The sequence below is a fragment of the Halichoerus grypus genome, chromosome 10 (assembly GCF_964656455.1).
Source record: "Halichoerus grypus chromosome 10, mHalGry1.hap1.1, whole genome shotgun sequence".
NCBI classification, from domain to species: domain Eukaryota; kingdom Metazoa; phylum Chordata; class Mammalia; order Carnivora; family Phocidae; genus Halichoerus; species Halichoerus grypus.
This window is the reverse complement of record NC_135721.1, coordinates 117512093-117537326: the sequence shown is the minus strand read 5'-3', so window position 1 is coordinate 117537326 and position 25234 is coordinate 117512093. Positions and strand designations below refer to the sequence as shown.

The window sequence follows — 25234 nt, the reverse complement described above, 5'->3', positions numbered from 1 at the left end:
GGGGCTGAGTCCTTGGCGCCAGAGTACCTTAGCCTGAAAATTTGATCTGCTCTCTGGAGAGCAGATGGTGGGGTTGGGGGAGGGGAGGAGGGGGCAGGCCAGGCGGTGAACAGGAGGGAGTCTGAAAGTTTTTAGAGATGAGACATTTGTGTTTCTCAGCTCCCATGGCCTCTCGCCTGAAACTGTTTCCCTCCATAGGAGAGTTGAGTAACCGATCCCTTGACAAACAACTTAGGACAGCTGGAGCTCTAATCATCAAGGATTTTTATGGTGCTGCTTTTGAAGTAAAAATAAAGTGAAACCCCTTATGGCATTTCAAGTGGAAAAATAAATAAGACTGGCCTCCAACCAGGGGGCTGAAGGTGATGGCTGGAAGTGCGAGAGTGTGGCGGGTCCCTGTCGTTGACGGGCACGTGCTCCTGTGGCTGTGACCTTTGAGACAAAGCAGGTAGCTTGTCAGGGACCTGGGCTGGGTGTCCACCTCTCAGTCTCTTTTCCTTCCAGAAAACCTAACTGGAACACTGCTGTCCAAAGCACAGTGCTGTTATAAGGGTTTCTGGACATAACAGTTGCAAAAGGGCTTTGGTAATTTCAAAGAAGGTCACATGTCTTACCTAGATTTTTAATTTATTGCTGTAAAGTTTTGTATTATTTTCTCCTGCCCCTTTTAAATCTCCCCATTGTCAGTTTGTCCCTTTTCTCATTCCTAGCATTGTTGCTTGTCCATGCTTTCTTTTTCCTTGACCAAAACTTGCCAAAGAGTTATCCATTTTAAAGGTATTTTCAAAGAACTGAACTTGTATTGATTATATCTGCTGAGTATTTTCTGCCTGATCCTTTTGTGCTTTTACCTCTGAATTCTTCTTTTCTGGGTTTCTGGATATATTTTGTGGTTCAGCAAAGTCTTGACAAGCTGAAAAGTCCTACCCGTGGAAAGGAGAGTTTATTCAGCAAACATTGAGCCCCTGTACGAGGCTTGCTGGGGATTTCAGGGGCAAGACCCAGGCCTGACCCTCCAGGAGCGCATGATTCTAGCCTAGTGGGGAAGACTTAAGAAAATAGACAATTGCAAATTCCAAAAACAAAACAAGCAAACAAAAAAGGCTTTTGTGGCCCCACTCTCCTGTGGAGGCACCTGGATGATAAATGAAGCCAAGATTATTGTTTATTTTGCTCTCCCTCAGAAAGCAGCTTTCTGTCGTAGATCAAGCCTGCTTAAGTGTTACAAACAGGGCTCCTTCTGAAAGATGTGTGGCCCTTTGCAGCAGGGAGCCCGCAGCCCACTCCAAGGTGACTGCCAAATCAGCATTCTGTCTGCCCCGCAGTGCGGTGCGGCTTTCCACCTTGACCCTGCCTCCTCTTCCTGAAACGCCTTTCAGGAAAATGAAAAGTAGATACCTCTTCTGGAAAAGAGCAGGGGCACCGGGCCTTAGAAAATCACACTCTGCAATCCCTCTGGATCCTGTGGCTTCCAGTATGAGACGGTTGCTCACGGGGTACCTGCTAACTGCAAGACCCCATGAGGCCTTGGGCTGGGCTTCTGTCAGGACTGGTCTGTACCCTGCTCTGGACCTGTTTCCTTGTAGGTAAAATGTAGTCTTTGGAGCAAACAGTTCCTAGCTCTAAATACTGGGAGTCCTTCCTCCTGGGATCTTCAGGTGCTCCTGGATACACTTGAGGAAGGTGACTGAGCTCTGGGAAGGTGGCAGTGCTCCTGCAGGACAGCCTGCATATGCCTTCTGCTTTAGTCAGTGTACCACGTGAACCCAGATGTGCCTCTGTCAGGAAGCCTTCCTGAACTTCGTCCCTTCCTCTTCATAGTGACTGGGTTCCTCCCACCGCTCAAGGGAACCGGCACTGTTATTCAGTCAGGGGGTACTTACCAGAATCTGTGTAGGGGCTAGGCCTGGGGGCCACACGAGGTGGATATCCCTGCCATTAGGGAGTCATCCAGGCTAATGGGAAAGGGCATGACCTTGGGCAGACAGTCCCACCGATATGTATGAAACTATGAATTGTGGCAGATGCTATAATAGGAGTCTAAAAGGGGATCTGATGCAGGCCGGGGGAGGATTGGTGTTCAGGCTGAGACCTGAGGACAAATATAAATGAGCAGTGAAATAATACATGAGATGTTATTTCTCAGCATCTCATCAAGCATCTCTGTTCTTGAAGATAAAGAAATGGGACTGAAAGTAAAATGAAGGGCCACCAGTATCTGGCTGTCTTAGAATCAGCCCAGACGGCTTTTGGCAATAGAGGTCAGGCTGTTCAAAGCTTTGAGGACTCTGCTGGGAGATACTGAGGGGCCCAAGGCTGGCATCCTGGTGGGCCCCAAAACAGTCCTGAGAACTCTTCAGTTTCCAGCTGACTGGAACCATCACAAACGAGGATCTGGTGGGAATAGGGGATAACCCAATCAGAACAGCATTTTTAAGGTGGGATTCTTTCAGCAAGGAATGGGGCAGCTAGCATGTGAGCAGTGAAAGCTACAGGGCTGTCAAGAAGGCCATTGCCCTGTCCAGCTCCCTGGGAACGGGGAGAAGGAGATCTCAGGCATACCGGTGGGTGGGGAGGTGAGGGCAGGAGCCGGGGAGGGAGGAGGTTGGAGAAAGGTGATGGAAGGAAGGCTGCCTCCCATTGAACTGCTGCAGGAAAGGAGGCCAGAGAAGGGTTGTCACCAGTGTCCAATCCCAATCCCCCACAGCCAGTGCAAAACTTGCCCCTCACCCCCCACCCACCCCATAATGAGTGAAAGGGTCACCACTCTGAAAAGAGGGAAGAACTAAGAAGTGCTCTCCTCAGCAAGTGGTGGGAGGTGATCGTAACTCAGAGGGGCTGGTCCAACCTCCGCCCAGCACCTGCCTCCCCAGTGTCTTCCCAAAAGCCAGAAGAGGGGCAGTTTGGTCTGCCAAGCTTCAGAGAGAGAAGTCAGTAGCTTGAGAAAAACTGATTATACAGTGGGTTTGGGGAAGGGAGAAACCTGGCCAAGCAACAGCTGAAGGCTTTGTACGGAAGTCCTTGGTCTCCTTTGGGGTACTGGGACTCAAATGGTGGGAGTAGACTTGGGGAACAGTGTAGGACCAACAAACCTTGAGAGGAGAGGCTTCAGGGAGCCCCAGGTCCTATGCCCCTGCCTTTGTGACCATACCTCCCAGAGCCTGTTTCCTCACCTAGAAAATGGATATTATAATATCCACTGTAGCCTGGCTCAAGATAGAGTCTTCACAAATATTCCCTCTCTTCTGTGGCCCTCCACCTCCAGCCCCTGGGCTCAAGCCTCTTAGGGATGCGATCTGATCATCCAACTCTCCTGCTCATTCGTTCATGCCAGGAGCATTTGCCAGGCCCTGTGCCAAGCTCTGAGAAGCTGATGCAGAACCAGACCATGCCATCCTTGAGCTCAGCTCAGTGAGAGGGCGGCACCCCGGCAGTCCCATTACAGTGCCATATCTGGCCTCTCACCTCTTTTCCTGGGCAGCTGGGAGTCTACACTTGGCCGGCTCACCACTTCTTCCAAAGCTAAACCCTCAGCCAATTCCCTGCCCCACACTGGTGGTTGCAGCCCTCTAAGGGGGCCTGATCCCCACCCACCTCATTTCCCATGTGACTTTGCTGTCCTCTGCTCACTCTTTTCCAGGCCTCTGTTTCCCCATGGGGATGCCCGGGAGGGGACTGGACCGGAAGTCTTTAACATTTCCAAAGCCATCAGTTAACTTCACCCTTGTTATTTCATTACCCTTGTTACTTCTTAGAGAGTGAAAGAAAGTATGTTACAATAAGCAAGTGTTTAATGAAAGGATTTTTTGCATTAAAGAATAAACTTCAAATCTATTGGGTGCAGAATCTTAGAGTCAGGGCACACTCGGGAAGGTCTTTGAGGGAGGAAGACAGACAAAGCCCGGCAGTGGCTCCCTGTTGCCTGTGCTCCCAACTTCTTAGCTTGGCCATCAACGCCCTGTGTAACCCTTGAGCGTGGGTGCTCGGTCTTTGTCCCTTGGCCAGGCACAGGCCTAACCAGACCTGGCAGGGAACCTGCGGATTGGCTGGCCAGGGGGATGGATGGAGGGATGGCCCTACTCAGTCAATCTCTTGGACTTCCTAAGGACTTAGGTGGCCCAGTCCTTCCTACAAGTAAGAAAATTCAGTTTGCCTCCCAATCTCTTCTTAGCAACTCTGAAGTGACAATATTTTCCAGCCTCCAGACTAATATTTCACACACAGATACCACAGAGACTACTATTTCTCAGATGTGTGAGAAGAACCTTATAAAAGGTTCCACAGCCTGGCATCCTCCCTCTGGCAACAGGTGGCTATGAGTCACCTGTCTTCCCTGAGCCTCAGTTTCCCCATTTGTAAAATGAGGCAGTTGGACTAGATGATCTCGAGTTCCTTTCCAGCTCTAGCATCGCCCTCAGATGCCCTGGTGCCTAGGGCAGTCACTGGAGAGGGGGCATGGTGACTCCAGGATCCGCTGTCAAGTCCGTATCTTGGAGCATGGAAGAATCGTGGTGATGGCTGCAGCCCCCAGAAGATGAGCCTGGCAGAACTGGCTGGGAGATTTTTCCGCTGCTGGTGACATGTCCTGGCAGAGTCTGTGCAGGTAGGTTGATGCAGGTGAGGGGCAGGGTTGGGCTCTCCCTTCTCTTGTGATCCCTGAGTAATGGTTGTTTGCAGGATCAGAAGCCTCCATGACTGGTGGGTGCCAGCTAGATTCAGCCATTCGTATTGGCAAAACAGTTGAAACGTCTTTTCACACACTGCCCTGGCGGGGCTTCCAGAAAGGTTTTCTGCTCTCATTCCTTGAAGTCCTCTCTGTATTTCATTGTCTATGCCTGGATCCCTACCTTCCCATACCTTCCCATAGCTTCCCAGGCCCCCATCCAGGTGGCATGTTCTATGAGAACATTGTGGCTCTGACGCCATAACCAGCCAGGAATGGCTTATCCCATAGCCAGAGCCATGACAGGAAGACTTATCCAAAATTGGGGCTCTGACTATTGAAAGAAAAATATTAATCCATTTCCAGTGTCACCTCAGAGCACACATCCAAGTTCAAATCCTATTTTAAAAGGTCAGAAAGGAGATACAAGCCCATTAAAAACCAGGGAAGAAAGGAATTGGATAATTAACAAGTGTCTGAATGGGGAACCCCACTAAGGTAAAAAGCAACAAAATGACATCAAGAAGGCAAAGACCAACCAATCTGACTACATCAAAACTAAATATTTCCAGAATCAAACAATATCACAAACAGAACCAAAAAGCAATGGGTAAACTATTTGCAGATCCATAATGTGTAAAAGAACACAAGCAAAACCTTAACGGTAAAAATGCAACAGAGAAGTGTATAATTCACCTAAACTGACTTTACAGAAGAGGAAATAGAAGAACTGACTAAAAATTTTTTGAAAAAATACTCAATCTACTAATAACTGAAGATCAACAATAAAAAACATGAGGAGGGGCACCTAGGTGGCTCAGCTGGTTAAGCCTCCAACTCTTGGTTTTGGCTCAGGTTATGATCTCGGGATCATGGAATTGAGCCCTGCTTCAGGCTTCGTGCTGCGTGCAGAGCCTGCTTAAGATTCTCCCTCCGTCTCCCACTCCTTTGCTCACATGCTCTCTCTCTCTCAAAAGACAAAAAAAAAAAAAAAAGAAATACAAGTTTTCCCCCCAACAAATTAAGGTGGGGGGAAGTTTAAGAATACCCGATGCTGATGAGGATACAGTGGTCCATGCACTATTATTCAGCGCTAAGGGGACTGTGAATTGGCATAAACTTTTTGAAAAGTAGTATGATAATCAAAGAGAAGAGAGAACTGAAAGTTTCAAGAAAGGGAAAGTGGCCTATGTATTTATACATTTATTGTCTTCTTTGTGTCAGGCATGGTGCTAGATGTTAAAATATGAAGATGAATGAGATATGGCATATCTTGGGCACATGGTCAAAGAGGTAAGACACACAGACAGATACTAAAATGATGTGTAGTAAGAAGGCCAGAGATGTGCTTGGGACATGGACAAAGCATGGAGCAGCTGGGATGGGTGGTACAAGTGTGAGGCTTTATGGGAGTATCTGGGGGGTTCCTAGAAGAGCTGCCTGGATGAGCGGGAGTTACTCAGGCAGAAGGCAGAGACAGAAGTTAGCATCATGGATGAGCTTGTAGACAGTTCAGCGTTGCCAGAGCATGAAGTAAGAAGCAAGGGATGCAGAAGGTGGGACCAGATCACATAGTGCCATGTCTGTCTAATTGAAGAGTTGGGTCTTTTTCCTCTTGACAAGAGGGGGCCTTTGAAGCATTTTGAGCAGGCAGGTGCCGTGGTAAGATTTGTGTTTTAGGGTGATTATTCTGGTTACTTGGAGACATTTGGAGGGGCAAGGACTAATGAGATCGCCTTGGTCCAAGTAGAGAGGGCAAGTCCTGAATTAGGGCAGGGGCCAAGAGGATGGAGAGAAGGGAAAATTAGAAAAACCTGCTGACTGACTGATGGCTGGGTTAAAGAAAGAGTCAAGGATGCCTTCCCTGTTTCTGTCTTGGGTGACTGTGTGGATGGGAGAATACCTAAGAGAAAGGACAGACTCAGGGGCTGGAGGAGGATTGTTGAGCTCAATTTTGGACAGGTTGAGTGAAAGGTGGGCGTCCAGGTGGAGGTGGCCTATAAGGAGCTAGGCAGAGGGTTTGGATCCAGAAGGAGATTTGAACAAAAGATTTGGTTTATAACTGATTGCGATTGTAGCCATGGGCTTTGGTGAGCTGGCCCTTGGAGAAATGGCAGCTAAGAAGAGAAAAGGATCCAGGCAGAGAACATCTCCCCCATGTAAGGGGTGGGCAGAGAGAAAGAAGAACCCACAAAGGCAAAAAGTCAGAAAAAGGTGGAAGAAAAAAAGGTGGAAGAAGCACCTGGGGCCTGTGTTGGCATGCCAACCCAGGGATGTGGAGTATTTCCAGGAGGGAACACTCAGCAGAAAAAGGAGAAAAGCTAGGTAGATAAGGACTGAGGCCTCACTGCATGGAGGGACTGGGGGCCCCTAGATCCTCACCGGAGCAGTTTCCTGTGAGAAATGCAGCAGAAGCCCCGCAAGGAGAGCAGAATAAAATGAATAAAATGAAAGGGGAAGGAAAAGCCAACAGCATGGCCACCTGTCCTGAGGAGTCTGGGATACTGGGGAGAAGTGCTAGAGTTATGATTTGGGTCAAGGAGAATCTCAGAGCTGGGCTGAGAGGAAATAAGGGTAGATAAGACAGAAGAGAGGTTGAAAGGGCTGTCGCCTAATGTGCCTCCTGTCTGTAGAAATCAGAGGTGAGATCAAAGGACACGGTCGGTAGGGAGGAAAAAGGTCCATTGGTGACCTTGACTAGAGCTGCTGTCAAGTAGGAAAGTATATATGCCAGTTGGGAACCCACAGAGGAAGTGTGGGCATGTCCTGAGGGGGATAGATGGAGAACTAGGGATGAGCTTGAAGGAGAAGGTGCAGAGTTCACAGAGCAGGGCCAGATACTGAGCTGTGGCTGACACTTCAGGAATGGATGCAGGCAGAGGACCTGCCAAGGAGACTGAGCAGGAGGGGCTAGAGGAGAAGACCAGAAAAGTGGGGGTCCCAGAAGCCCAGGGAGGTGAGAGTTTCCACAGGTCAGGGTGGCCACTGGTGGGCCAGATGCACAGAGGTCAGGGGAGGTGAGGACATCCCCCGGACCTGGTCTTGGGGACCTTTGCCACAGCAACTTTGGGGGAGGGACCAGAAGCCCACCCAGGTGGGGGATGATCCGGAGTCTGGCTGAGAAAGCAAAAGGGGGAGTTGGGGGGGACAGCAGGGCCCAGGAAGGTGCTGTGTCTTAGCCGCTGACATTTGGAGGGAGGAGGGCTATGGGAGCCGAGTTTGAAGAGCAGCGACAGGTCATGCAAGGGGCCCCTGAGCGGTGGGATTAAGTGTAGAGGTGAAAGGATTAGCCGTGTTGGTGGAAAGGGGCAAAATTAAATCATGTACATTTTACGAGGTAAGCTGATCTCCATGTTCTTCTGGAGGCTTTTGCTCTGCCCTCTGGGTACCGACTACAGCTCTAATTAGCAGTGGTTTCGTCGTGCCTCGTGTCTGGGGCCATGTCTTCCTTGGGTTTTGTACCTTTCGGCACCTGGCAACAGGCAGCGAGCGAGGTAGAGGCAGAATAATTATTTTCTGCTTGAAATCAAATGTGTGAAATGGAGGTTCAGAATTCTGTTTTATCACAAAGATTTTGTGACAATTCCCAGCGAATCAGTGAACAAGGAAATACAATTCAAGGTTGAGGCTGTTGTAGATGTGAGGCTGTCTGCATCCCAGGAAATGCAAGCTGTACTCCTCTGTGGGCACAGCTCTTCATAGTTTACATGGTGGATCATTACATTTGTCTCCTTTGGTCATCACAACCCCATCCTCCCGCCCCTGGCGAGACACACAGCTACCATTAGCCCCATTTCACTTAGGAAGTCGGGACAGGCTGGAAGGAGAGAGCGAGGGGCAGTGAAGTGGGTGGAGACTGGGCACCATCTTGAATGCTACGTTCACGGCCCACCAGCACATAGTGGTGGTATCTCATAGACATGGAATAATTCTCTTTCTTCCATATTTGAACAGAAGTCAAAATCAAGAGAGAGCCTTGGTCTAACTGGCTGAGCTCGGGCCTAGTGCCACCCTGACAGGACCCAGGTGGTGAGAAGCAGGGGCTGGAGGAGGCACATCTGTGGCTTTTGTGTGCAAGAGCAGCCCAGGTCCCACCACAGCCACATAAAATAGAGAACAGGACATTTCTGTACAGGTAACAAGGGGCATTAGGAAGAATGAGGGACGCTAGAAAGCCCAAACCCCTAGACATCCAGTACAAGAAGTAACCAGCCCAGAGGCAGAGAGATCTGATAGGAAGCCATGGTCCAGATGAGGGAAGGAGGGGCCTGAACTAGACCAGTGGAGATGGACAGAAATAGATCAGAAACTTGTAGTAGCTAAAACCCAGAAATAATTGGTGTATGATTCACTATCAGGTAAGAGAGGGTGAAGATGAGGGTGATTCGTATGTGTCTGGGTGGGCCCTGGGTAGGTGCAAGGAAGGCCCCTGTATATGAGGAACACAGCATGGGGAGCCAGTGTGAGGAGCCGGATGGTGGACTCAGATACAGCTAAGGGGTCAGGGTCATAGCCAGGTAGAGCCCAGCAGGCACTTGGATCCAGGGTCTGGGGCTCAGGAAGAGATTGGACTGGAAGTACTGGCCCAGGGCCATGGCCACTCAGAGAGTAATGGGAAGCCTGAGAATGAGTGAGATGGCCAGAGAGAGAATGGGACAGGGCCTAGGGTAGAATCACGAGTTACAGTGACATGTGAGGAACCAGTCAAGGTGTGAGCAGGTGACAAAGGAAAGAGAAGGAAGGACCTCAGAGATGTGGATGGATAAACAACTAGGAGAGGGGTTGCCAGGGCAACCAAAGTAGTGAGGCATCCAAGGAGAAAGTAATCAACATTGTCAAATGCAGCAGAGAATTCCAATAAAGACAGAATTCTTTGGATTTCATGATTAGTAAGTTTTTGGTGACCTTAATAAGAGCATTTTGGGGGAGTAATGGGGCATAAACTGAACTAACATTCAGATGTGAGGGGGAGATGAATCTGTCACTAGGAGTCCTTTGAGGAGTCTGGAAGGAAGACTTGGAGAGGTGAAGGATTAGGGGCGGGGAGTTTGAACGTAGGAAAGATGTGAGCAAGTTTATAGGCAGGCATCAGCTTCCAAATGCAATAAGCATTGTTGAGTGACAAAATTTATTCATTCTACATGTTCTAATTTAGTGCCTATTATGTGCCTGGCAGTGTGCCTAGCAGCGTGGATACTTGGGTAAATGAATTGAAATAGGCAGAATCCCTGTTCCCATGGAGCTTGCACGGTAGGAGACAGAAAGACAGGAAATGAAATAATGGCATGCACCAATATACAACATGGATAGGCACTCCGAAGGAGAGAAACTAAGTGCTAGAGGGTGTCCAACAAGGGGGCCTGTCCTAGGCTGACTCCAGGAGGCTTCCCTGTGGAGGCGACACTTGAACAGAGTTGTTAAGAAGGGGAAGGAGTTAATTGGACAGAGAAAATTGGGCAAAAGCATTCCGGGCAGAGGGAACAGCCTGTGCAAAAAGAGAGGAGGTGAGACCAGAAAGGCAGGCAGTGCTGGCTGAGCGGGCCCTTGGAGGCCAGGGCTGAGCTCCAGCACACATCCTGGAGCAAGGGGAGCAGGGCTGAGACCTGCTCTGGTATGTCACTGTCATCTGAGACTGGCTGTGCTATGGAGAAATCAGAAGAAGCACAGGGAGACTTAGGGAGACCAGTTAAGAAGTGCTTGTGGTCATGGTAGACAAGATTTGGACACAGTTAACATAGTCTGGTTAGTCTTGGTGCTGATGGAATGAAGTAGGGCAGGGAGAGGAGGAGGGATTCAGAATGACCCCTGCGTTTCTGGCTTGCCTTACTGGTGAGGTGGCAGTGCCATTCTCAGAACTGGAAAGTCCTAGAAAGGGACGGGGTCTATGAGGCAGACCCGAAGTCTGGTGCTACTCAGCTGAGACATCCAAGTGGAGATGGGGAGGAGGTGGCTGAATACATATATACCCAGAGCACAGAGTGAGAAGTTACAGAGATGAACTCAGAGCTCCTGAGGAATCCGAAATGTGAATTAGAGTAGTGTCTGGGTTCTGGAACATTCTGAGGCTATGAAGGGTGGCTGAGGAAGAAGAGGCCTGAAACGGAGCCCGAGAAGTACCAACACTTGGGAGCCTAAAAGGAAAGAAGAATCCTCCTAGGGCACTGAAGAGAAAGGGCCAGAGAGTCTTTCAGCAGAAAGATGACGTGGTTAGCAGTGAGTATGTGCAGAGATGTCAGAGAGGACGGGGCTGATCCACGGGCCCCTCTGGTGTGCAACTGCCCAATCACCATGGTGGCCCTGCTGATTGGCACCCACCAGGGCCTGTGCTCTGAGACCTTTTGGGGACCTTGAGTGAGGCAGCTTGGGTGGGGGTCAATTAAGGAAGAGGAAGCAAAATCTAAGGCCTTTTAATTTTAATATTAAAGGAAAGAGCAATGCTGGCATATGAATATTCTGAGGGAAGCAAGCCTGAGTGATGAAGCAATTAAGGGTGGAGACAATTAGTGTGAAATGAGCTCCCAAAGGGGCTGGGATCAAGTGTAGAGGTGGATAAATTCGTTTGGGGCAATAATGTGTATCGGACTGAATGGGGCAAAATTAAATTATTTACCTTTTAGGGAGTGACTCGATCTCCATGTTCTTTTGGGAGCTTTTATCTGACCTGTGTACTGACTTCAGTGCTAATTAGATCAGTTTTATCCTGTCTCGTGGCCAGGATTGTGTCTTATTTTTTGTGTTTCTCAGCACCTAGCTGACAGGCAGTAAGCTCTTTGGGTGCTGAATCGGTATTTTCTGCCTAGGAATCAAATATCTGAAATCAACACTCGAATTTTCTGACCAAAAAGAATCTATGACAATTCTCCAGAAGTTACAATGCAGGAAAGAATTGGGGCATTAAGTCACGAGTGGCAGGGGTTTGGGTGAGTGGAGGAGCCAGCTCCCCTCATCCTTGTAAGCTCCATACCATTTGTGCATGTTCACATTCATCATCCCAAGTGAACTTCACGTCCCCCCCACGAGATAAAGCATGACCCAGTTTCATCGAGGAGGAAACAGAAGCCAGAGGAGGAAGAGCCTTGCTGACACAGAGCACAAGTGGCGGGAGCTAGGTTCAGACCGCAGTGCATCTAGTATAACGGTCCTTCCCAGGACCAGGCTGAGCTGGAGAGAAAGAGAAAGAGAGGGGGTCCGGGAAGTGGAGGAGGAGATGCTCCGCGGGCATGTGCAGAAGGGTGGAGGCGCAGTCCAACTCCGGACCTACCGGATATTAAAGCACCAAATCCAGCTGCAGCGATGAAATCTCCGGTGCTATCGCATGAGAGTGGGTGGTGCTCTTGTTTGAGCCTCCCCACCGCATGAATGATATGTACATTCTCTATTTGCGTCTCAAACTTCTGTATTTTTAAAAATTTAAGTCTTTAACCCATCTGAAATGTAGTTTTTGCGTATGGTGTGACACAGAGATCTGATCTGATCTTTTTCCAGATGGATAACCAGCTTGCTAAGCACCATTTATTGTCCCAACACCATCTTTTCTCCCAGTTCCCTGTGTCTAGACTCTATTCAGATCTGTTGATCTATTTGTCTACTTCTGGGCCAATACCAAACTTTAATGAGCAGAGCTTTCTCTTATTGCCTGATAAGGTAAGTACCCCTCCCTCCCTGGCCTTTTGTTCTTTTTAAAAATTACTTTGGTCATATTGCCCATTTACTTTTTCATATACATTTTAGAATCAGCTTATCAAAGTTCCATGAAAAAAATTTTATTGGAGTTTTGAGTGGGATTGCATTGAAGGGAAAAGGAACACCTCTAGGTTACCAGTTCTTCTCATCTGTGAACACGGTATCTGTCTCCATTTAATCAGGGCCTTATCTCTTGGGTTTGATTTTTAATGCCTTTTAATAAAACTCAGCCACTTTTGCCATAAAGGTTTTTCACATTTCTTAATAGGTTTATTCCTGAGTACCTTATCAGTTTTGTTGCTTTTGCAAGTGGAAGAAGTTTTCCTTTTCTCTTTTGGCTTTCCAAATTTTAGTCAATTTACTAATCACCATGCTTCATTCACAGACACACTCCGGGTAAATGTGCTTTGTCCCTGGGCACATAAATGAGAACACAGCACACATGTAAAGCAGAGCTAATTGGCTAGAAACGAATTAGAATTTTTGAATTAAATTTTAATTATACAAGTAATACATGAATACATTTTCCTTTAAATAAAATTAGAGTGTTACAGATAAAGTCTCTGCTGGATTCCCCCGCCCCGCCCCATCTCTGCCTCAGGCCCCTCCCCCCCTTTAGAGGTAGCTGTTGCTCTTTGGCTTTTTGCTGTTTGTTTGAAATGTTTTCTTATGCCCATTGAAACACATCTTCTGTTCTCTTTTTGTGTGTGTTTGTCTGCACAGACATGGTGTGTACACACTGGAGGTGTTGCTCTCAGCTTAGTGTACCCTACAAGACTCCTGGTGTAGCTTGTTGCAGCTCGAGACTGGTGGCCATAACCGATTTCACCCCGTGTGATTTCCTTGTTTCCCATTAATTGACTGCTAAAATGTTTCCAGTGCCATTCCATTAAGATGAACCTCCAAGAGCATCCTTGTACATTGCCCGTTTTACACATGTACAAGTGTTTCTCTGGGACAGATAGTCAAAAATGGAATTGATGGGTCACAGGGTATATACATCTTTAATTCTAATAGAAACTGCTAAAATGTTCTCCAAAGTGCGTTACTAATGTAATCTCCTGCCAGCAGCATATAAGCATCCATTTCCAAGTTTTACATTTTTAACCAGTCTGATGAGTGAAAAATAGTATTTTGTTTTAGTTTGAATTTTTCTGAATTACCTACAAGACTGAAGTCTTCATGTGTTTACTGTCTGTTTATATTTCCTCCTCTGGATTGCTTGTCCATGTCCTTTGCCTATTTTTTAAGGTTGTTTTTTGTTTTGTCTTTTTGCTATTGATTTTTAGGAGTTCTTTATGTATTTTGAATACTTATACTTTGTTATGTATATTGCAAGTGTTTTCTGCATTGTGATTCTTGTCATTTAATTATATGGTATCTTTTGTCCTAGAGAAATTTTAAATTTGATATAATCAAATTTATCAATCTGTTATGTCTTTTTTACAGTCTTATTTATGAAAACCTTTGCTATATGAAGGTCATAAGCATTTCCTTCTCTAAAATTTATAGTTTACATATACATATATATTTAAGCCTCTATACTATATACAAGAAATAAATTCCATGTGCATGAATCTTAGGATCTGATTTTAAATCACCCATCCCCAAATAGACAGGTAATTGTCCCAACACCACTTACGTAATAATATATCATTTCTCCGCTGATTTAAAATTGGTACCTTACCTGACACTAAATTCCAATATGGGTCTATGTCAGAGCTCTTTCTGGTCCACTGATCTATTTGTCTACTCCCAAGCTTGATAATATGCTTTGCCAACTGGCGGGACAAATCCCACCCTCTTTGTTGTTTTTGCAAAATTGCCTTGGTCATCCTGCCAAGTTTCAGGAAAAATTGAATTGGGATTACTTGGAGTTTCTGGATAAGTTAGAAGAAAACTGGCATCTCGGGCATGCTGACTCTTCCTACCAGTACACGGGGCTACGTGCACCTCTCTCGGCTCTGGTCATCTCTTAGGTCTTCCAAGGAAGTTTTACATTTTCCTCTGGTCAAAGTCTCGCATAGTTCTTGATAAATTGATTCTTGGATTTAGTTTAGGTTTGGTGGTCACCTGAGAATGGAATCTCCTCTCCCTTTATTTGTTTGGCCCCTGTTTCTCCTTATTCCATTTCAACCCATCTACTAATCCCTGTGCTTGGTTTGCAGACACACACACAAAGTAAACGTTCTTCCTCCCTGGGCACAAACATGAACATAGCCAAACACACAGAGCTGGCATAATTGGCTGAAAACAAGTGAGAATCTTTTCAAATTATACTTTAATTAAACACGCAAAGCATGAATACAGTCTCCTTTTTAAAAGTAGAACAATACGAATACAGCTAACGTTTCCTTTGGCCACCTGATATCCTGGTCCCTCCCCCCTCCATGGAAGTGACTACTGTTCCCAGTTTTATATGTTGCCTTCCATAGTAAATATGTAGTATTAATGGAGGCATTTTGAATTAATTATACCACATCGTAGGGATTATACTGTATCCTGCATTTTTCATTACCTTCATTTCATACATTTCCTTTTTCATTACATTCATTTCATTACAGTATTACATTATTGAGATCTACCCATGTTGTTGACATACCAGCTCTTGTTCGTCCTTTTCACAGCTACATGATACTCCTTCACATGACTGGACCATGTTTCCCCTATTCTAGCGTCCAAGACCCTGACAGGCTTTCCCCCCTATTATGAAGAATACTGCTGGGAGGGGCGCCTGGGCGGCTCAGTTGGTTAACTTCCTTTTGCTCGGATCATGAGCCCAGGGTCCTGGGATTGAGCCCCACGTCGGGCTCCCTGCTCAGCGGGGAGCCTGCTTCTCCCTCGGCCTGCCTCCCCTCCACCCCCGCTTGTGCTCTCTTGAGCGCACTCTCTCTCTCAAATAAAATAAAATCTTTAAAAAAAAAAAAAGAATGCTGTTGGGAACATCTTGATACTTGCTTCATCCCGAAATGTTTCTGAAGAGTAGGTACTGAGAGTGGAACTCTGGCCTCTAGGTGTCCACTGTTATAGTTTTAATAGACATGGCCCAAGTTGGCTTCTGGAGTGGCTATGACAACTTAAACTCCCTCCACCAGTGAATGTAAATCCTTGTTTCTCCAGACCATTGCCAGCTTGTAACGTTTCCAGATCTAACGGGTGAAAAAATGGTTTCTTCTTGGTTTAATTTGTGTTTTCCTGAGTGACTGGTCCTGCTGTAGTCTCCTCATGGCTCTCCTGGCCGTTTATGTTGTATCACGTTGGAGGTATTGTACGTGCCCCCCCACTTGTCCATCTTTCTTCTGGGTGTCTTTTTCGTACTGATTTATGGGGATTCTTATGTACTCTTGATAGTACTTCCCTGTCCGCCATATGCATTATGTAGAATTCTCTACCATTCTGACCTTTGTCTTTTAACTGTAGTGTATCTCTTATTCCACAACTTTTTATTGCTATGTCAAATTTATAATCTTGCCTTAAGAAGACCCTCTTTACACTAAGATCACAACCATTTTTCCTCTTTTTTTCTAAAGCTTTTATAGTTTTCTCTCTCGCATGTATATTTTACATTATTTTGCAATTTTCACATTTAAGTCTTTGTTGTATATGAAGTTTATTTTTAGTGCGATATTGGTGTTTAACTTTAATAAATTTCAAACCTGATAACCAGTGTTTTTCAGTCCATTTACTGGAAAATCTGTCATTCCTCCACTGATTTAAAATTGCTACCTTCATCTGACACTAGATTCCAATATGGGTCTATGTCAGAGCTCTTTCTGGTCCACTGATCTATTTGTCTACTCCCAAGCTTGATAATATGCTTTGCGAACTGGCGGGACAAATCTCACCCTCTTTGTTGTTTTTGCAAAATTGCCTTGGTCATCCTTGCATGTTGGTCCCACCACATGAATGTTAAAACCAAGGTACCACAACATGAAGGTTAAAACCTGCCAAGCTTCAGGAAAAATTGAATTGGGGTTATGAGTTTCTGGATAAGTTAGAAGAAATTTGCTGAGTCTTCCTACCAGCGCACGGGGCTACGTGCACCTCTCTCAGCTCTGGTCATCTCTTAGGTCTTCCGGGGAAGTTTTACATTTTCCTCTGGTTGAAGTCTCGCATAGTTCTTGATAAATTGATTCTTGGATTTAGTTTAGGTTTGGTGGTCACCTGAGAATGGAATCTCCTCTCCCTTTATTTGTTTGGCCCCTGTTTCTCCTTATTCCATTTCAACCCATCTACTAATCACTGTGCTTGGTTTGCAGACACACACACAAAGTAAACGTTCTTCCTCCCTGGGCACAAACATATGAACATAGCAAAACACATAGAGCCGGCATAATTGGCTAAAAACAAGTGAGAATCTTTTCCAATTATACTTTAATTAAACATGCAAAGCATGAATACATTCTTCTTCTTAAAAGTAGAATATGAATACAGCTAAAGTTTCCTTTGGTCACCCTCTGAAAGCCTAGTTTCCTAGCCCCTCCACAACTTTATGGGTCTCCTTTCATAGAAATACATAGTACTGATGTAGATATTTTGAATGAATCATCCCACTTTATAAGGATTTTACTGTAAGCTGCATTTTTTCACTCAATCATATATTTTTAGGATATACTCAAATTGATGCAAATGGCTCTTGCCGGTTCCTTTTAATAGCTGTATTGTATTCATTCCTCTGATTATACCACATTCTCTCTCCTCTAAGATCTGGGAACAAATGTGGTTGCTTTCTTTTCTTTCCTCCATCATAAGCAGCGCTGCAGAAAACAGCCTTGCACATGCTAGCTCTGTAATTTTTCTCTAGGATTGAGAATGGAATTTGGGGTCTCAAGGTGTCCACATTTTTAGTTTTAACTGATACTACCAAAGTGTCCTCCATAATTTCTGTACCATTTAAACTTGCAGTAAGAGGATAGGAGAGGACTCAAATCCCCATACCATAAGCAGCTGTTTTAAATATTTGCCAATCTGATGGGCAAAAAATGGAAGCATTTTTTATATTTCTGTATACCTGTTTGCAAGTGAGATTTTCCTGGGCACTGCTGTTTGTATTTTCCCTTTTCTGAATTATCTGTTTATTTTTGCTCATTAAAAAAATTAGATGGTTTCTCTTTATCATATTGATTTGTGGAATTTCCTAATATAATCCAGATATTAATCTCTTGTATATACATGGCGAATATTTTCTTCCAGCTCGTCTGTTGCCTTTAACTCTTTGCAGGCTCTTTTAGACAGAAGTTATCAATTTTGACCTAATCAAATGTATCAGTCTTTTCCTTTATTCCCTTTTTTTTTTTTTTTTTTTTTTAAAGATTTTATTTATTTGACAGAGAGAGTGAGAGAGCACAAGCAGGGGGAAGCAGTAGAAGGAGAGGGAGAAACAGGCTTCCCGCGGAGCAGTGAGCCCGATGCAGGGCTCGATCCCAGGACCCTGGGATCATGACCTGAGCCGAAGGCAGACGCTTAACCGACTGAGCCACCCAGGCGCCCCTTATTCCCTTTTTTTTAAGATTTTTATTTATTTATTTATTTATTGAGAGAGAGAGAGAGAGCATGAGAGGGAGGAGGGTCAGAGAGGGAAGCAGACCCCCTGCTGAGCAGGGAGCCCGATGCGGGACTCGATCCTGGGACTCCAGGATCATGACCTGAGCCGAAGGCAGTTGCTTAACCAACTGAGCCACCCAGGCGCCCTCCTTTATTCCTTTTATGTATACATCACATTTATGCCTTTCTCACTCCTACATTTAAATATATTGTGTACTCTTTTCTAATAAATTTGCCTTTATTTGGGTCTTTCGTACGTCTGCAATACATTTTTATGGTTGAAATGAGGTATGATCTAATCTCTCCCTGAACGTACAACTGACTATTGCCATGCAGGAGACGGACGAGCTCATCCTTTCTCCGCTGATCCGAAGTAAAGCTCCCTCACACCCTGAGTCATGGTGTCTAGGCTGGTGTGAGGCCCCTGTTCTGTTCCACCGGTCTATATATTCCTGTCTGTACCAGACTATTTTATCTGCTAGAGCTTTATGCTACCTTTTGATATCTCTTAAGTAAAATGCTCCATTGCATTGTGCTTCCTTTTCAATTATCTAAGCGAACTATTACCGCACATTAACTCCCCCACACGAATTTTTAAAACTGCTTGTCAAGTTCTGTGAATTTCAAGATTAATTTGGTGAAAATTGACATCAATACAATGCTGAGCCTTTTCATCTGGGAGTACATTTATTCTGATCGCCTTGTGTCTCTTCAGTTAAATACTTTTCTCCATCAAGAACCTACCCATTTCCTAATGGGTTTATTCCTGTATTTTTATTGTTGTGAACGAGTTCTCTCTGCACTCCCTTTTTTGTTTTGCTTTTGCTTGCTACATTTTTAAAAAATCTACTTCCTAATCACTGTACTTCATTCACAGACACACACAAAGTAAACGTTCTTCCTCCCTGGACACAAACACGCGGCCACTGCCAAACACACAGAGCCGGCATAATTGGCTGAAAATGAATGGGAATTTTTTCAAATTAAAGTTTAATGACACAAGCGGAACATGAATACATTCTCCTTTTTAAAAAATAGAACATTGCAGATGATGCTGAAGTCCCTTTTGGCCACCCACTGCCATCCCATTTCCTCTCTCCTCCCCAGAGGTAACCGCTGTAATGGGTTCACTGTGCACTTTGCTAGACTTTCTGAAAACTTCTAAATTCACAGATAGGTACGCACAGGAAATATATGTTAGAGTTGTCTCAAATAATGAGAATTTTGTCTTTTCCCTTCCAGTTTTCATTGATACTCAATTTTTGTATTGACCTGGATTTTATTATGGTTACAGAATAAAATGTCAGTGTTATCACCTGTCACAATGTGAAAGGAAAGATATAGAAGTCGGGAGACAGCACTGGGGGGGGGCAGTGAGTGGGGCTGACGGGGTGATGGGGGGAGGCAAGAGCTTCTGTGGGCATGCAATGGAACAAAGTGTGAGGGGCAAGCGGATTTCTTAAAAATTGAAAAGATAATCAGTAGAGGTACTTTAAAACTGTGTTGGGAGAAGCAGGGATGGAAGGGAGTACTTTCCAAGTGTCCTAAAGCCTACTGTGCCATGTGGGACATCAGTGGATCTCATGAACTAGAAATAGGAGGTAGCAGATGCTGTTCAGAGAACTCTTGTGACCCAGGTTTGTCTAGGGTCTTATAAGGAAACATCTTCAGGCAGCTTCAAGGAAGTACTTTGTTTTCTGATTAAGGTGATGCACCTGGAGAACTTTCTTGGCTCTGCCCCTTCTTTTCTGCCTAGGAGATGTTGGGTGAAAATGTGATGCATGGAGGGGCACCTGGGTGGCTCAGTCACTTGAACATCCAACTCTTGATTTCAGCTCAGGTCATGATCTCAGGTCGTGAGGTTGAGCCCCACATCGGGCTCCATGCTGGGTGGGGAGCCTGCTTGAGATTTTCTCTCTCCCTCTGCCCCTCCTCTCTCTCTCTTTCTCTCTCCCTCCCTCCTCCCCCTCTTGAAAGAGAGAAAGAGAGAAGAAAGAAAGGAAAGAGAGAGAGAGAAAGAAAAGGAAGGAAGGAAGGAAGAAGAAAGAAGAAAGAAAGAAAGGAAAGAGAAAGAAAGAAAGAAAGAAAGAAAGAAAGAAAGAAAAAGAAAGAAAGAAAGAAAGAAAGAAAGAAAGAAAGAAAGAAAGAAAGAAAGAAAGAAAAAGAAAGAAAGAAAATATGATATGTGGAGCTCTGGCAGTCATCATGTGACCAGGAGGGGAAGGCCAGGAGATGCAGCTGTCTCCTGACTCAGAGACTGGTCCTGGAACCACTGACTTCTGTCTGGGCTTTTCATTCTCTGAAATAAATAAATGTTCTTACTCTTTAAGCCACTTTTAGGTGTTCTGTTAGATGCCGATGAAAGTGTCCTTCCTATTACAAGAGATCTAAGAGCTCTTTAGAGTTGGGGAAGTGACCTCAAGGAGCAGATCACATACTCTGGGGTGGGAGTTTAGGGGTGGGGAGATGGTGGAGAAGGCTGCTCTTCATCAAAGTCCTGCCATTCTCTCGGATTTTTTTTTTAACTATGTGTATGTATTACATGGAAAGAAATAAAAAATGATTTTTTTGAACAAGTCTGATAAGTATGTTAAAATGTAACTAGTGGTTCCCTCTGGTTACCTTAGGTATATAGCAACTTTCTAAGATGTCCTCAAATTATTTCTGTAGTTAAAAAAAAGTCCAAGACCCAGGTTTTTAAGAGATGGCACATGAGAGAGGTGAATTTTGAGGCAGGGAAAGGAAGGAGCTCAGAGATGAAATCCTAGACAAAGACCTCTCACCTGGCCCCGTGAGGACTGCCACAGGCTCGGGGCACATGTGGCGCAGGAGAGCAGTGACACGTCAGGCCGGCCAGCACACGCAGGGCGTCATGCTGAGGAGTTTGAGCTTTCATCCAAAGGGTAATGAGGAACCAGGGACACACTGACGCAGAGAGACGGGTGTGAGCCCGTTCTCATGTAGTCATGTTTCTTCTGTGCCAGGGAGGGAAGCTCAGCTCAAACCCGCTCAGGCAGAATGAGAACTCATTGACTTTTATAACCAAACCACAGGCCAGGCTGGGCCTCTAGGTCCCCTGGAGCCAGGGACTTGGCCATCAGACCTTCCCTCTTGTCTCCGGGCCACCCCATCTCATGGCCTACCAGCCTCCCTCTCTTGGGCCTGCTTCTTCCACATACTGGCACTCATGGCTATGCACGTCTCACTTCCTTCAGGTCGTGACCAAAAAGACCCAGGGGGAAGGGCAGGAGTTTGGTTAAGAGACCGCACTTGAGGACGCCTGGGTGGCTCAGTCGTTAAGCGTCTGCCTTCGGCTCAGGTCATGATCCCAGGGTCCTGGGATCGAGCCCCGCATCGGGCTCCCCGCTCTGCAGGAAGCCTGCTTCTCCCTCTCCCTCTGCCCCTGCTTGTGTTCCCTCTCTTGCTGTGTTGCTCTCTGTCAAATAAATAAATAAAATCTTAAAAAAAAAAAAAAAGAGGCCTCACTCGAGTCAGTGCTTCTGGCTACTCATTCTTTTGTCCAGTTGCTCTGTCCTCAGCACCCTCGTCTTCGGACACCCACATTCATAATAACAGCACCAGCCTTATTAACACCAGAGTGTTATGAGGGTCCTGCTTGGACCTCAAAGGAGATGGTGTCTGTGAAGGGCTTCACTGGGGCCTGGCATGGAGTGAGTGCTCCATAAGTGTTAGGAGCTCTCTGCTCCCAAGTTAAAAAATCTGGGGACAGGCTCAGATTGGCCCAGCCTAAGTCAGCGGCTCAATCACCCCTGGCTAATCAGTGATGGCCAATAAGGTGAATCCCATTCAAAATAGGTTGGAACTATGGAAAGAGCCAAGATGTCCATCAACAGATGAATGGATAAAGAAGATGTGGTATATATATACAATGGAATATTATGCAGCCATCAAAAAACCCGAAATCTTGCCATTTGCAACGACGTGGATGGAACTACAGGGTATTATGCTAAGCAAAATAAGTCAATCAGAGAAAGACAAGTATCATATGATCTCACTGATAAAAGGAATTTGAGAAACAAGACAGAGGATCACAGGGGAAGGGAGGAAAAAATGAAACAAGGTGAAACCAGAGAGGGAGACAAACCATAAGAGACTCTTAATCTCAGGAAACAAACTGAGGGTTGCTGGAGTGGTTGGGGGTGGGAGGGATGGGGTGGCTGGGTGATGGACATTGGGGAGGGTATGTGCTATGGTGAGCGCTGTGAATTGTGTAAGACTGATGAATCACAGACCTGTACCTCTGAAACAATACATTATATGATTAAAAAAAAAAAAGTAGGAAGGGGAAAATGAAGGGGGGGAAATCGGAGGGGGAGACGAACCATGAGAGACTATGGACTCTGAGAAACAAACTGAGGGTTCTAGAGGGGAGGGAGGTGGGGGGATGGGTGAGCCGATGATGGGTATTAAGGAGGGCACGTATTACAAGGAGCACTGGGTGTTCTACGCAAACAATGAATCATGGAACGCTACATCAAAAACTAATGATGTAATGTATGGTGACTAACATAACATAATAAAATTAAATTTAAAAAAAAAACAGGTTGGGGCGCCTGGGTGGCTCAGTTGGTTAAGCGACTGCCTTCGGCTCAGGTCATGATCCTGGAGTCCCGGGATTGAGTCCCGCATCGGGCTCCCTGCTTGGCAGGGAGTCTGCTTCTCCCTCTGACCCTCCCCCCTCTCATGCTCTCTGTCTCTCATTCTCTCTCTCTCTCAAATAAATAAATAAAATCTTTAAAAAAAAAAAAAAAAACAGGTTGGAGTACAGAGTGACTAACCAGGAGAGATGGTGCTGGTCTAGGTAAAGAAAACAATGGATGTATCCTGTTATCCCTCTGCTGTCTGCAGACAAGGCCCCATAAGCCTAGAAGGAGGGAGGGTACCTAAGAGGCCACCACAGTTGTCCCTGAGAAATGTTGCAGGCCTGAGCTAACGTGTGGCTGGAGAGCAGGTGGATTCAAGAGAGGATGTGGAGGTAGAACTAGGGAGCATGGTGCCAACCAAGCACGAGAGATGAGAGAGAATGAGAGGTTGAAGGGGGCCCCAGGTTGCTGACCCAGAAACCGCCACAAACAGAGCCTGGCCAAAGCATAAGCTTTATTTCTCCAGGACTCAAGTTCGCTCTACCGCCCCCGCCCCTTTCTGATCAGCAGCAAAAACTTAATCTTAGTTCAAGGTAAATGCGATCACTTCTGGGCTTGGCCTAAGTCTCTCTTAAAAAAATTCTTGGTCTACTTCCAGCTTTTCTGCTTCCCATGACTCCTTCCCTTCTCCTTGAGGGTGGTCTTTGTTCGGGGGTCTCCTATTTTGCCCTGGCACCAGGGGATACATCTGATCCTGGATGACCAGGATCTATCCACTGCCACTCACTGAGCCAAGACATCCCCCCGAGTCCTTGTCCTGACCACAAAGCATGTCCCAGTCTGCCAGCTCCACTCTCCCACTTACCACCATCCATACCTTGCTAATGGGGACACACGGGACCCAGGGGGACACCCCCAAGACTCTCAACTTCTCCAGCCCAAGCTGTGGGGGAGGGGGTGGTCTTCTGGGCAACATCATGAAGATCCAGGCAACAAGCCCTTCTACTCTTTTACTTCTTTTGGGAGATCTAGTATCTACTAATAGTGATGTCTCCATATGATTCCTCTCTTCACTAGCTGGCCAAACTTTTTTATTTCTTTTCAGGCAGAAAGACAGCTTCTGCATTCTTCCCTATTTGCTGTTCATGACATCAATTTCAAGTTCTGAGTCCCTCGGGTTCTTTTCTCTTTACAAAAAGTCAGCAGCCTCAACCAAATGCCCTGTCTCTGCTGTAGGTTTCAAGAGACTATTTGAAACCCTTGACTGTCTTGTTGCACTCATGCCGTAACAACCTCAGTCCTCCCTCAAAGCTCTGACTGTATCAGGAGAAAGTGACCATTGCCACCATCATTTCCTGCCTTCCCTATATACACATACTATTCCTCACGTCAAGAGATGGAGTCCACTTTTCCTGCCCGTGAACTTGGGCTGGCTTTAGCTGGCTTTGTTGGCCAATGGAATGTAGCAGAAGGGATGTTCTGAGACTTGTGAGACCAGGTCATCAGAAACTGTGTAGCTTCTGCACAGGACTCTTGAAATACTTGGTCTTGAGACACTTCTTCTTGCCACCCAACTGCCACGCTGTGAGAAGTCCAGCCCGTGTGGTGAATCCACGTGGGGACACTCCGGTCAGCAGCCTCAGCTGTGCTCCCCGTGGGTAGCCAGCTGTGTGAATAAGCAAGCGCCACTGAGCCTTGATGACTCAAGTCTGGCTGCCATCCGACTGCACCTATGGGGAGACTTCAAGCAAGAACCACCCAGCTGAGCCCTGTCAACCCCCAGAACCATGAGACATAATAAATTGTATTTTCTGAGCCACTAGAGTTTGGGGTCATTTCTTATGCAAAACAGTGACAGGCAAGGAAATGGGAGGGAAGCACATTGAAGAGCATATAAAAGATTATCCTACTACACAACACTTAAACGGACCATTATAATACAGTATGGTAAATGCAATAATGGAACATAGATATACACAGAGCTTTCCAGTGGAGGTGACCACTGGTCCGACTTCTTAAAGATGAGCAAGGTAGAAGGGACAGGAAGGACATTCCAAGCAAAGGAAGCAGCACAAGCAAAGCCCCGCAAGTGAGAAGTAGCAAGGGTGAGCTTGCAGGCATCTAGCTGGGCATCTGGTATTCCTGGAATATGAGATCAGGAGGGGATGGGAAGAGTGAGACAGGAAGTGGACAGAGATCAGGCCCTGCAGGGCCTTGGGTGCCCCCCACATCAAGGAGTCTGGACATCATCTTGCAGTCAGTGGGTACCACTGAATGTCTTTATACCAGTGACATTTCAGATTTGTGGTTTGGGACAATCACTGTGGTAGCCAGTGTGAAGCCTAGATTTGGAAAGTGACAGTCTCTAGGTAGGGAGACCAATTAAGAGACTGTGGTCATGGTCCAGATAAGATGAGGCTTGACCTGGAACCATGACAGTGGTGGTGGGGGGTGGATGGAACTCAGAAACCTTTAGAAAATAAAGTCAGAAATGCAGGATGATTGTTGGCTATAGGGGTGAGAGCAAGGGTAGAGTGAAGGGTGACTTCTATGTGTCTTAGGGGGCGATTGTAGAGAGGTTCTTGGAATGGGGAACATGATATGTGGGCCAGTTTGAGGGGGGTAACAATGGGTTCAGTCTCAGGGCTGAGGGCTGGGGGCACAGCCAGGTGGGGCCCATCAGGCAGCTGGATCCCAAAATCTGAGGCTCAAGAAGAAATTCAACTGGAGGGGCCAACCC

General features: G+C 46.1%; 1 long non-coding RNA gene across 1 annotated transcript; it reads left to right on the top strand.

Annotated features, from left to right (window-relative positions):
* The first annotated feature begins 22 nt into the window (after positions 1–22).
* Positions 23–24313, top strand: LOC118541760 (uncharacterized). Its single transcript, XR_004920241.2, has 2 exons — positions 23–4603; positions 23600–24313. It is a non-coding gene; the product is annotated as an uncharacterized LOC118541760 (long non-coding RNA).
* Positions 24314–25234: the final 921 nt, after the last annotated feature.